Below are 13105 nucleotides of genomic sequence, written 5' to 3' on the forward strand. Positions count from 1 at the left end.
TGATTATTTGGAGCATCACTTTATTACTGGCATGTGGAATTAGGGCTATTGTGCAATGTTTAGCACATTTTTCATATCACCTTTCTTGTGTAACAGAATTAAGACTGATTTGCACCAATCTTCTGGCCATTCTCTTTTTGTGCCATATGTTGTTGCATATCTATCTCTGCTTTCTTACCCATGGACTGTAGTAATTCAGTCTCGATACTGTCACATCCAGGCGCTTTGCATTTTCTCAACGCCTTGATGGCATCTCTTACTTCGTCAAGTAACATTTCTGGCTCTTCTACACTGTCCACATCAATTTCTGGTACTTCATTGTTGTTTGGGTTCTGCGTTCTGCGGTTCACTCCAATATACCTTGCTACAATACAATCTCCAGGGGTTTTAAAAGGCTTTTTGGGATATCATAAAAATCAGTGTTGCCACTTTTTTTTACGAAAAATTAGCTCAAAAAGTTTCAAAATGTAATTTTTATAGCCTATTGTTCCCGACTCCCAAAAAATCTGAAAAAAATATATCTACTATAGACAACTTTTTATGCTAAACAACATACCAAAAAATTGGGATGGCATTATGTCGTAAAGTCGATTTAAAAAAAATGAAAGTTTGCGGAAAAAAATGTGATTTTTTTAATTTGAAATATGAAAAAAAGTTTTGACTGGTGAAGTTGACCCATTTGATCCCTACTTTTTACGCATCTGTTGAAAAGGTTGAAAAAACCCTTTCTCTCAATGAAATGAACTTATCACAAAAAAATCAAAATTTGAAAAAATTCAGTTTTCAATTCCAAGCATCAAAAAAAGTTTAAATTGATTCTTTTGTCTTATTTTGACCTCTTTCTGACGTATTTCATGAAAAATTTAATAAAAATCACACTCGTCATAGCAAAAAAACTAAAATTTGTTTATGTTTTGAATTTTTTAGGATTTTGATTTTTTGTGATTTGGTCGAATTGACGTGGAATGACACCGTTAGTGAATTACCATTAAGTGATTTCTTTAAAATGATTATCCAAGTTAATTTCCAAAGTCAAGTTTAAGAACGCAGACCAAAAAAAAAATGCCAAATTGCTTTGAAATTTTTCTAATCATCCGGATCTCTTATTTTTTTAGGATCCAAAAAAAAACTTAAACTGCACTAGGTACTTAATTCATAATTTTGAAGGGAAAATTTTCACATCAGCACGGATAAATTGGGATGAAATGAGGTCGGATGTCTCGGATGGAACGAAAAAACTTGTTAGAAAACTGAAATTTCTGAAAAATTTTCAAATTATCATAGCATAATTTTTATGAGCAAATTTATCATTTTATCTGAAACTTAATATAATTTTTTAGCCTTACTCGAGAGATAGACATGAGAGCAGTTGGGTTAATTAATTCGATCTTATTAAAAAAAAAGTTAATTTCATGAGGATTTTTCAATTTAGACTGATATCTGAGTAGATACACTTAGAAATAATCAAGTACGTACTTCCGAATGATGAAATCGAATTGATTAGAAAATCATTATTCAAATCAAATCTAATAAATTTCCTCTTCGAAGATGATTCGTTGATCATTTCAATTCACTTCGTTGGTGTGTGGTGTGGTTCGTTTTGGAGCTTTACTTTATTCTTCGCAGGTATCTATAAATTGGTCTTCTTATGTACCTATCGCAATTTATGAAAATGAGAAAGGTGTACACGTACCTAATCGATTGATCCATTCATTTTAAAATTATTAAAATTTTATTGGGTTATAAATTTATAAAATGTCAGTACAAAATTCTGAATTATTTAAATTTTCAAAGTTCTGTGTTTTTGGCCTTATATTTGCAAAAAAAAAGGGTTTAAAGTGGATACTTTTTTTGCTTGAAAATTGATTACAAAAATATGTCACTGATAGAAACTCTGCAGTTTTTTTTTCTAGTTTACAAAAGTCAAAAGTCTGACTGAATTTCTGACACGATTTCACGGACTGGATTGAATTTTTTCCATATCTCTGATAGTCTGAATAAAATTAAGAAAATGATTTCTCAAAGTGTCCAAAATTGCATGGTTATTTTTCGAAGTTTTCAAAAGTGTGACAAAAATAAAATATCAGAAGATCATTTTTGAAAGTAGAAGGTTCATAATTTTAGCAATTTATTAATTTTTTTTCAAAGTTCTCAAAAAGTTAGACTTTGACTTGATTCGATTTGTCAGAAATTGATCCTCGAATTTTATTCAAAGGTTTCCAAAGATCTGATGAAATGTCTGGCATGATTTCCTCAGCTCAACAAGACTTTTCAGTTTTCAGAAACCTGAGAAAACGTTAAAAAGGTTATATTTTTCATGGCTTGAAATTATTTTGACCATTTTTATTTATCAAGTTTATTACAAGTTCTCAAAAGCAACACTTGACGAGTAAAAGTTGACGCGATTCGATGTGTCTGAAATTGATCTTCGAATTTTTTTTCCAAAGGTTTCAAAAAGTCTGATAAAATGTCTGACAATATTTCAAGAGCTCGACAGGCATTTTCAAAAAAATCATTTTTGAATGTTTTACATAATTTTATCAATTTATCGACTTTTTTCGAAGTTCTCAAAAGCCACATTTAGCACTATCTGGAAATTTAATCTGGTGTTATTTTTTTCAAAGTTTTTGAAAGTCGGATGAAATATTCTAAAATATAGGATTTTATGTCTATGCTTATACCCTTCAATCCTTCATTTTCTTTATCATCAACTATCAACCTATTTTGTTCTCTTTTTATAGAAATGATTTTCGAAGCACGATGAATCTAATATCCGATGACGTAGGATGAAGATGAGGTAAAAAAAAAAACAACTAAAGTACCTCCTATATGGTTGTCGTTTACATCAATGGAAGCAGCAATATTATGTAGTTACTTCGATGATGACGATGGTCAAACCCAGCTATAGCTAAATTATCTAACATTTATTGGCGACGCAAAATCGAAACTTTCAAATTTATCGATGATAAAACATTACAAATATACCATCTACAGTCGCACAACTATAATGCATGAGGTTAGAAACATGTCAAGCCATTCAAGGAATTAAAATGATAACTTGGATTCCTGCCTGCAAAAATACTCTCAACTCGTATTTTTCAACATCTACAGCGAAGGAGTACAATGGATGTTCTATCATTGAGTAAAAAAAATCTTTACTGTGTCCATCGGTAGCCATCACAATAGCGAATAGGTACCCAAAATGCCAAAATCTTTAAATTGGAGACTCATTGACCTATACGGATTTTGCTACATCGATGTTCATCAAAATACGCAAATTCATCATTTTTCGATACATGGCGAAGATGAAGCACTAGATTTCTAAACACTAACGAGGACAATAATCTTAAGAAAGCAGCCGTCCTGAAATGTTTTACATCTATAAAAACGCAGCTTTACCTATACAATCCGCAGAAAAAGATGGATTCCTAGGAATGTGGAAGCCAATGATTATTCTTGTTTTCGAATTTGTTCCAATCCCTCATCATTTTCACCGTCATTTTCGAGCTTCTCGCAAAAGAAAAGAATGTTTCGAACGAATCGTCGATAGCAATGAACACCTACAGCCTATACTTGAATGCGGCGCGAATAACGTGATCTCCCATGAATAGTCCAGGCCGAGTTATTTTGCTTTTCCTTCTTTTGTCACGTTCGCGTTCAAATAATTCAATTTTTATGAATCATGTTCAAATTCATAGAGAAGTTAACGCTGATCAAGACGTGATAAATCGTACAAAAATGCCCGACGAATTAAAAAAGGAATTACCAAGAACTACAGATATGTACTATAATCTAAATTTTGATCGGTATAATACATACATGAACATATTAGGAATCCTGTGACCACCTATCTTAATGACGAAAATCTCCTACTCAATGAATCAATCGTCTGTTGCTTTCGTCGATCCATTAAAATGTACTCGTATATAATTTACTACGCTAATCAATTTCGGGTCGAACTCTGCAGCATCTGTATAGCAAGAAAGCAACATTTAATGAATCCCAAGAAGGTGCAGCCACTGTTTAAGCAACGATCTACAGATATATTATGGGTGAATTTGATAAGATTTCGATCCATTTCGAATATATATTTTCCGGTTCTCCTTGGTAAGTTGATCATTTTTTTTTTAAATTTGGTCGCTTTTACCTACATTGTTTTAATTTCAAAGTCTCGCTATTTTTTTAACTACCTACCTAAAAAATGTTTTTCAAGAGTTTGAAAAAAAAAACAGGTAGTGTCTTTCAAAAACCGAAAAAAAAGTTTTCCAATTTTGCAAAGTAAAAATTTTTTACAACATTGCTCCTCTTGTAACTAGATCGGATTTTTCAAAAACACCCTTGAAGCCATATTTTTAAATTTCTTGATATTTAGAGTGTTGACTAGGTTAAAGCAATCGAGAAAATATGTTGAAGATTTTAAAAATGAGATTCGATAATTTGTTTTGAAAAATGTCGCTCAAAAATCTATAAGAATTAAGGATTTTTTAAAAATATCTATTCTTAAGACGTTGTCTTTATTTTTGATTCGAGCTTATTTTGAGTTTCTTATTATTTTGAAATTTTTACAATTTGGGTAAGTTTTTGGAAGTTGAAAGATGTTAAAATATTTGAGAATTTTTTTTAACGGCGTGGGAGGGGGCTGAAAGTACATTGAGATTTCCAAAAGGGGGCTTACAATTGCGAAAAAATTCATGTTTCTGAAATTCTGGCTCTCTCGTTCTTCTAAAAAAAAAAACAACAACAACAAAAATCAGGAATGTTTTCATTCGAACAATTTTCGAAAAAATGGTCTTTTCAATTTATGAAAATTTGCATTTTTCTGAAAAACTGCATGCTCTGCTCTCTTTGCTTGGGTCTACTCGTACATTATGACCAAAAATGTTGAATTTTTCTGAATTATGAAATTTTATTATGATAAATGGACGGATTTTCAAAAAAAAAATAAAATAAAATAAAACGAAAATTTCACTTTTTATATTTGATTTTTTGAAGCATTCTTATTTCTTCTTTTTTCTGTTTGAGAAAAAAGGTGGAGGTTGGGAAGAAGAAGTATTGTTTTTGATCAGCAACATTTTCAGTTGGGTCGACATTCTGACAGGAAACGAAAATTTCAGAACGCCTGGTCAATATTCTTTTCTCCACTTGCTTGAATTTTCAACATTTTTCTGCTTTTAAAAAATGTTTACTAAAAAACAAAATGGTACGAATAATGAATTTTCTGAGTTAAATGCTGGAGGGGAAGGGGGAGGCTTCAGTTCGAAAAATAGAAAATTTCCAAAAGAGAAAGTCAAAAATTTCGTTTTTTGAGATTCGATCTGAGAAGATGCTTCGTTTTTTCAGGGAGAGAGGAGGGGGAGGATTTGTAATGAGTGAGTATTTTGTTTGGTAGATGGCGTGACTGAAAACAATGAAAATTTGAAGTTCTTTGGTACAAGATTTCTCTTTCCACAGTCATTTGAGTTTTCTATTTTTCTCAACTTCTTTTATTTGTGGTGGGGGGGGGGGTGGGGGTGAAGGGTTGAGGAAATGCACTTGGAAATTTGAGAGAAAGAGAAATTATTCGATAAAACATAAAAACATGGAGATTGAAATTCAGTGTCAGGTTTGAGGTTTTCGAAAATAGAAAGCTAAAGAAAATTCAAGAAGTTTAGAATTGATTGAAACTTTGTCAGGTTTGAGATTTTGGAAAATAAAAAATTGAGGAAAATTGAGAAAGTTTAGAATTTATGTTCAAAAATCAGCAAAAATCTAGATTTTTTCATCATAAAAAATTGATCAAAAAATCTCGTTCTAATTTCTTACAAATTTATCATTTTTTCAAAAACTATTTTCCTTCTGCTCGACTCGTACTCTTTTTTTAAAATTTTTTATTGGGAAACTTTGATTTTTTTCCAAGTGTCAAATGAACACGCAAATATTTAATTTTTTGTTCAAAAATCTTCTCATGAGAGGAGGTGGAATGAAGTTTGGAGGGGATCAAGGTTAGTAAAAGTGAAAGAGTTACCTTTTTTGAAGGATAAATTTCAAAAAAAAAAAAAAGGAAAAAACCAAGAATCGTTATACGAGTAGACAATTCAATTTGAGTACCCCTGCCACAATATTTCGTGTTCGCCTGTCACTAGGAGATGCAAATAATTATTTAAAAATTTAAAATGAAACCGACTTCTACTTTAAACATTTTTCATGTACGTACCAAACCGATCTCGATTGAAGTGTTTTTACCCAAAATGAAATGTTTTCAAGATTTCACTTTATTCGAGGAATTCAGAAAAATATCATTTTTTTAGGAAATGGGGAAGGGAAGAGGGGATTGGCCTTTTTGATAAAATATGACTTTTATAATATTGATTTTTTCACTTTTTGATAAATTTTTTTCTATTTGTGGATTAGGTAATTGAAAATTCAAGGATCTGTAAGATTTTGAATTACGAACGTGATGAAAGTTTTCCAAAAATTTAGGCAGGTACTTCATTGATTTTTTTTATTCTGAAAAGGTCAAGAACAAAAATCAACTTCTCACGAGGAAGATACCTCAATTGACAGAAAAATGTTTAAACCAGCCAACGCTAAATCAAAAGAGCACGCAAAAATATATTTTCAGCCATAATTTCAGACAACCTCGAGTGTATTTTTCGAGAATTTTTGAAAAGAAAATTTGGGCTAAAAATGATGAAATAATAAAATTCTACAAAATTGACTTGGAAAGCTGAAATTTGGCGTAACCCCCATTTTCAATCTCCCGAATCGAATGGAAAAGCTTTCGAAACGTTTTGAGAAGTTCTAGAGCTTTCAGTAGATTTTTGAAAGTTGAAATTTTTACCTTAAAATATTATTTAGGTAATGATTTTGCGGCGAGCTAAAATTCTTTCAATACTCTGATTTCAACTGGTTGAGTCGACTGCATTGTGATTTTAAGCTATTTTAGAGCCTCGAGCCATATTCTGAAAATTCCAGATTTTCAAAAAGGGTTCTGCAGTCGAATTTGATGATTTCCATGGAACTTTTAGTAAATTTGTAATCTCCAAAATGAATGCAGCTGAAGATTCCAAAAACGACTTGTTGAAAACTCATTAAATCGACTCAGCGTGCTGAAATTAGAGTACTCGTATAAGTAATGGTAAATTTCAACTTTTCACCTCCACTTTGGTAAAATCTTATGAAAATTTCAACTTTCAAAAATCTGCTGGAGGCTCCAGAATCGCTCAAAATGGGTTAAAACCGTTCCCAATCAATTTGGGTGGTTGAAAATAGAGCACGTACTTACCAAATTTCAGCCTTTTAGATGAATTTGATAAAATTTTGATTTTTTCCTCACACTATTGGCTCGAATTTGATTTTGAAAGTCACCAAAGACTGAAAAACGCACTTCATCTCGAGAAATTTTGGTCGATGATGCTCCTTCGATTAATCTTTATCCGGGAGGGGGGAGGAGAATTCGAAAAAAAATGAAAAATCGAGTTTTTTTTCTAAATTGAACGAATAAGTAGTATACACCTAAGTTTGAATTATTCAATGAGAATATCAATTTCGGAATTAGGAAATATAAGGTTGGAGATATATTTTCGATCTCGGTGAAGTAAAAAATGGCTACCCACGTTTATTTTTTCATTTGCTTACAAATAGCAGAGCTACGACTAGCTATATATATTTTTTCATTCGAAAATGGTCAAACCGTTTCCACTTTTAAATAATTAGAAAATTCATTCTTCATAAATGCTTACAAAAGTTAATGTGCTTATATGTATTTATTCGCAGAATATCAATCGTGTATAAAAGGAGACATGGATGAAGCGATAACTACAGAAACAAAAAAAAAAGCTACTCGTAACAGTAAATTCAAGATGGAGGAAAGGAAATGAATAATGTTTTCCAAAATTCCAAAAAAATTAACGTCCCTCAACCACCTAAATTAATTCTACAGTTAGGGCGAGATTTCACCTTAATCGCGTGTACACAAGCCGAAAAAAATGCAATCACTACAGAATAAAATAGAAGCTTTTTGTAATTGTTATTTCGGGAACACGAAGAGAAACTGTACAACCGTGGCCAAAAAACACATCGAAACCTAACGTACCCATCAACTAAATGAAGCTTTTTGTAATTGTTATTTCGAGAAAAGCCAAGAAAAACTGTACAGCCGTGACCATCAATGGCGATCAATCAATTAATAGGCTGTTATAACGAACATCGAGGACCATTCATGGAGAAACTAGGAAACCCTGAAGAAATGAATTTCCTCGGACTGCATTACCAAATAGACCATTGTATGGAGGTGAAACTACGCGATTGGGTTTATCTACCATATTTCAATGGACAATTTTGAACAGAAGATCTGATAGGTAGAATAAGTAATTGTTGATATTTGTTCATTACCTACCATCCTAAATGGATTTACAGCTAGGAAGTCATCGTTCATTTTTCAATATGGTTGAGAAAACCTTCAAATGAAGCACCGATTACCGTTGAAAAATTTAAAGTACTGCATCGAAGATTTTTCAAAGAATGTCTTCACTGATTTCCATCTACATTATTCGCATCGCTCTGCAGAGTCGAAGAAAATTTCTATTATTGATACGAGTATTGTTGTTGTTGTTACGATCTTTCCATATCTGCGCCTACTATCGAGATGATCACGGTAGCCACTGGATATCTAACAAGTTTCATGAGCACGATCGTTTTACTCTATCTCCAGCTTCCAATAAGTAAACCTACAGAATTAGCAGGTTGACAGAGACACTACGCTTCCAAATTTTTGAATGAAATATCCAAGAACTATAATATATTTAATTTACGAAATGCAGGGAAGACAATTTTTAAACCATTATTGCCAGAAAGGGACGAAATGGTTTTAATTTTATTGCTTTTTCTTCAACTAGAGACAAGATTCACGACCATACGAGTACAATAATCTCATCACGTAATTTGAACGAGTCCGCAACTTCGCCCAAGTGCAATGTCATCTTCGTCTGCCAGCCTGAACAATGCCAAGGAATCCAATCTCGTTCTCAATCCTAACATTGTAGCCTATATATTTCGGGATTCACACTGGACGAAATAACATCTACAGAAAAGCATAATTCGAAATTTTATCGCAAAGAATTAATTAAATGGTGTGCTTCGAATCGACAATTAAGTACCAGAAACTGAGTTGGCAACTACAGAAACATGTATCTGAAGATTACACAATGCATTTAGAAATGCAACAGTCTTCTATGATGAATCCTTCATTTTCTTGTACCCAGTCGTTTTCTTTTTTTCATTTTGATCGAATCATGAAGCAAAGCCAACTAAATTTTACATAGAACATCATCTGAACGATTTATGTATCAAGTTTGATTGCATCCAAATTTAATGATGCTCGAAAGAAGAATCGCAACGGAAGACGATTCAGCTATAGCCTTTGATATGCCTGTACTGGAATGAACGATTCATTATTTCATAGTATAGGTACGCCAAATTCTGCCAAGTTCGTAATGACTGAGAAAATTTCGCTTCGATGTCATCTACAGCCAAACGTATGGAATTAGTACTCGTGGTTGGAGTTTCAATTATCACTTGATGACTCCCTGATTAAATAAATCGATGTCTTGGAGCAATTCTGACGAAGAAGAATGCAGCTCTGATTACTAACCCAATGAGCCAGTAATGATTGTGGATCGAATTATTGAATATCTAAAGTCAATTGGTGGTTCGGATAATGATCAAAACAATCATATCTCATCATCAGCTTTCCACTCCCCCAATACAAAAATGTATATTCTTGTCTTGTAATCTTGTCTATCACTGAGCTGCGGTGAGCCAAGCCAAGATGTTGTAGTTATATTCTTCCGAAGGACTGCTGGGAATCCCAGATGAAGATGCGAAATTTAAATGTGACGCGAAGGAAAAAAGATCTTTTGCCCTCATCAACTACAGAGATTACGCAACGTACAATTCATGATAGGAAGTAACAGAAACATTTATAGATACGAATTCCCTTGTTACGTTCCTTATACTTTTTTGTTTTTATGCGGCTCACGGTGAATTGAAAAGCTACTGGAAGCGTGCTTTTTATTTCTCCGATGTGTTAGATTCAATTAATTCGAACGATTTCCAAATGAGTCACATATATAGTTACCTACATGCTGAGATTATAATCAATAATTTTTAGTTGATTTTTTCTTTTTTCTCCTTCAAATTTGTTGTTACCAAATACCTATTGTCCTGTTCTCTCGTAAGCTAGCTTTCTCTAGTATACCACCTATAGTGATACATTTTGAGAAGATATACCTATAGATTAAAATTTTTCATTTTTCTTGATGCCCAGTTTTGTAAACCAGGATAAAAATTGAGTAGGTATATCTATAAATACTGGATAATCAAGAAATTGCATGGTATTGTTGTTACAATGATCAACTAGAGTGTTATAAAAGTATTGTGATGCAATCAACTTTTAAATTTTTTTAATAATTTATTTTCATTTTCTACTGTTTTTCACAAATAAATAAGACTGAAATTTTACCAGTTATCAATTCATTTTTTTTTTTTACAAAAGGTCTATTATTAGAATCCTGCAGATGAATTTAAACGCTATCTTTATTTTGGAGACGTGTGAGAACTGGGAATTAATTATCTCTTCCTCTATTTTTTTTTTTGCATCCAAAAAAGGAAAAATTTTTACATCACGTACGAATGGGACTGAAACAAGGTCAGATGTCTCGGATGGGTCGATTTTGTTAAAAAAATTAATTCTAGATGAGATTCAGACAAAAAAAAAATCTTGATAGAAAAGTGAAATTTCTAAAAAATTTTGGTCATTGATGAAATTTTATTGTTTTTGAATCTGAAAATTTTTCCATTTTAGAAAAAAACTTAGAAATTTATGTGAGGAGCTAAAACTTAAAAATTTTGAAAATTTGTCGAAGTTTTATTTTGGGACTTGGAGGAGAAAGTCAAATGTGAGAATTTCATTTCAAATCAAAATTTGAGGAATTAATATCTAAATTTTCGAAATCATAAACTCCATAAAAATAAATTATGAAAGCAATTAAAAACTTTTTTGTTTATTTTTCATACAAGTCCGGTAGTGTTTATTGGTGTTTCATAATAAGGAAATCTTATTCAATGGAGAATTTTTAGCTGTACGTAGATTGTGCAGGTAAGTATATTTTTACACTTCAACTGAAATAATTCATAGAAGTTCCAAAATTAAGTTCTTGGAAATCGAGAGCTGCCCCCCCCCCCCGATTTTGAGCCTCTTTCTATCCAATTTTGTTGCGACGAGAAAATCAAAGTGTCGAACTTGTAAAAAAAAGTGTATAAAATTTTGTATCCAGGGGATAAAAATTTTCCTTTCAAAGTGTTGAAGTCGTCCTAAAAAAAGGGATATGATTTTGTATCGAGGTGATAAGAATCTAAGAAATTTCCAAGTAAGTAATGAAATTTTATACTAGCAAGTTTTCAGCAGTTGGACGTTTCGTTTTTTATCTGAATCTTTGAAAACTTCGAAAATCCACGTATTCGTTTTGAGGAATTCTCGACTTCCCAAATGAGTTACTTACTTATTTGCTCAAATCTCGTTTTTTTTTAAATCTGATTTTTCAGGCTTACTTCTCTCATGGAAATTGAAGTTTATTCGTCGAACTTCTTTCATGTGTTGAAAAGTTAATCACGCGATGAAAGTAATCAACTGTGGTTTAATGGCATACTTATATAATTACTCATATAGATAAGTAGGTACTGTATCATTTATTTTTTTTCGAGATAAAAACGTAGTTTTTTCGACCTTTTTTTAAATCACGAGGTGGAATTGAAATATGTAAAATGAGGCCAGTTTATCAATAAAGATAAGATTTTTAGAATTTTGACTAATAAGTGAAATAAATATTATGTATCAGTCGATAAGTTATCAAATTAAAAAGTAACCGTGTTATCAAAACAAGAATAAACCGAGCAAAAATACGAGGAAAAAAATCCCAAAATTAAAATGGACTATTGGAATGTCCCCCAAACCTCCCCTCCCCTCCCCTTCCCTTCCCTCCCAACAAAACAAGTTAGATAAGTATAAGTAAGCATGCTTTACTCGTATAGAATTTGAAACCAGACTTTGAGAATTAGGTACCTACCTGTGAAAAATTGTAATTCTGCTCAAAATTTTCTTTATGTAAAAACTCTAGAATCTCAAGTAAAACGATTTTTTTTTGAGAATTCTAAAAAAATCATTTTGTAAAATATTGTGGAGGTGGAGGGGGGTTGAAATATTATGTCACAATATAGAAAAAATTACGATTTGAAAGCATCGAAATATTGCGTTTTGAGAGCACTGATTCTGGTTCTTCAATCCATTTGACCTCAAAATGAAAATTGAGTCCCTCAAAGAGTCCCAGAGAAGAGCTTCAACCCCAAAATTTTGAAATGTGCGAGATAGGTATCAGGTTTTTGAGAACGATGAGAACTCGATTGACTCCTGAATTAAAATCGACCCCCACAAAAGAGGGCGGCTTGAGGAAACAACTTTGGATAATTATTACATGAAAATCAAGTTTTTGAAAACGCTGAGCTCTGATTTTGATTCTGAAATTAGTTTGTCTCTGAAATGAGAAGTGAGCCCCCTCCCCCCTTGCCCAAATCCTGGATATGAGCCTGACAGTGAGCCCAAAATTTTTAAAAATACAATATGGGTATCGAAATTCAAGTTTTTGAAGGTGGCGTTGATTCTGATTTTGGGACATGTTCAATCTAAAAATCAAAATAGAGGTTTCCAGAGAAGGGCTTGAGGGCCCAACATTTGAAAAAGTGCAATATAGGTATCTAAATGTAAGTTTTCGAGAGCGTTGATTTTTATTTTAGGACAGTTTTCACCCCAAACCCAAAATAGAAGCCTTTTAAGAAGAGCTTGGGGGGCCTGAAAATTCTAAAAAAAAAAAAATGCACGTGGATATCGAAATGTAGATTTTCGAGGTCATTGATTTTCATTTTGAGACGATGTTTCATCTCCAAATCAATACTGAGACCATTAAACTGGGGCTTGAGGGCCCGAAATTTTGAAAACTGTAATATGGGTAGGGCTAGGAGGGCCCAAAATTTACAAAAAAAAAAAATTGATACGAGCGTCGAATTAAACAAG

The 13105-nt window shown here is 32.3% G+C and overlaps 1 long non-coding RNA gene across 1 annotated transcript; it reads left to right on the top strand.

Moving 5' to 3' along the window:
• Positions 1 to 1555: 1555 nt before the first annotated feature.
• On the top strand, positions 1556 to 10500 carry LOC135844005 (uncharacterized). Its single transcript, XR_010558430.1, has 3 exons — positions 1556 to 1626; positions 2742 to 4107; positions 7756 to 10500. It is a non-coding gene; the product is annotated as an uncharacterized LOC135844005 (long non-coding RNA).
• The last annotated feature ends 2605 nt before the right edge of the window (positions 10501 to 13105 follow it).

This window comes from Planococcus citri, chromosome 4, assembly GCF_950023065.1.
Source record: "Planococcus citri chromosome 4, ihPlaCitr1.1, whole genome shotgun sequence".
NCBI lineage: Eukaryota > Metazoa > Arthropoda > Insecta > Hemiptera > Pseudococcidae > Planococcus > Planococcus citri.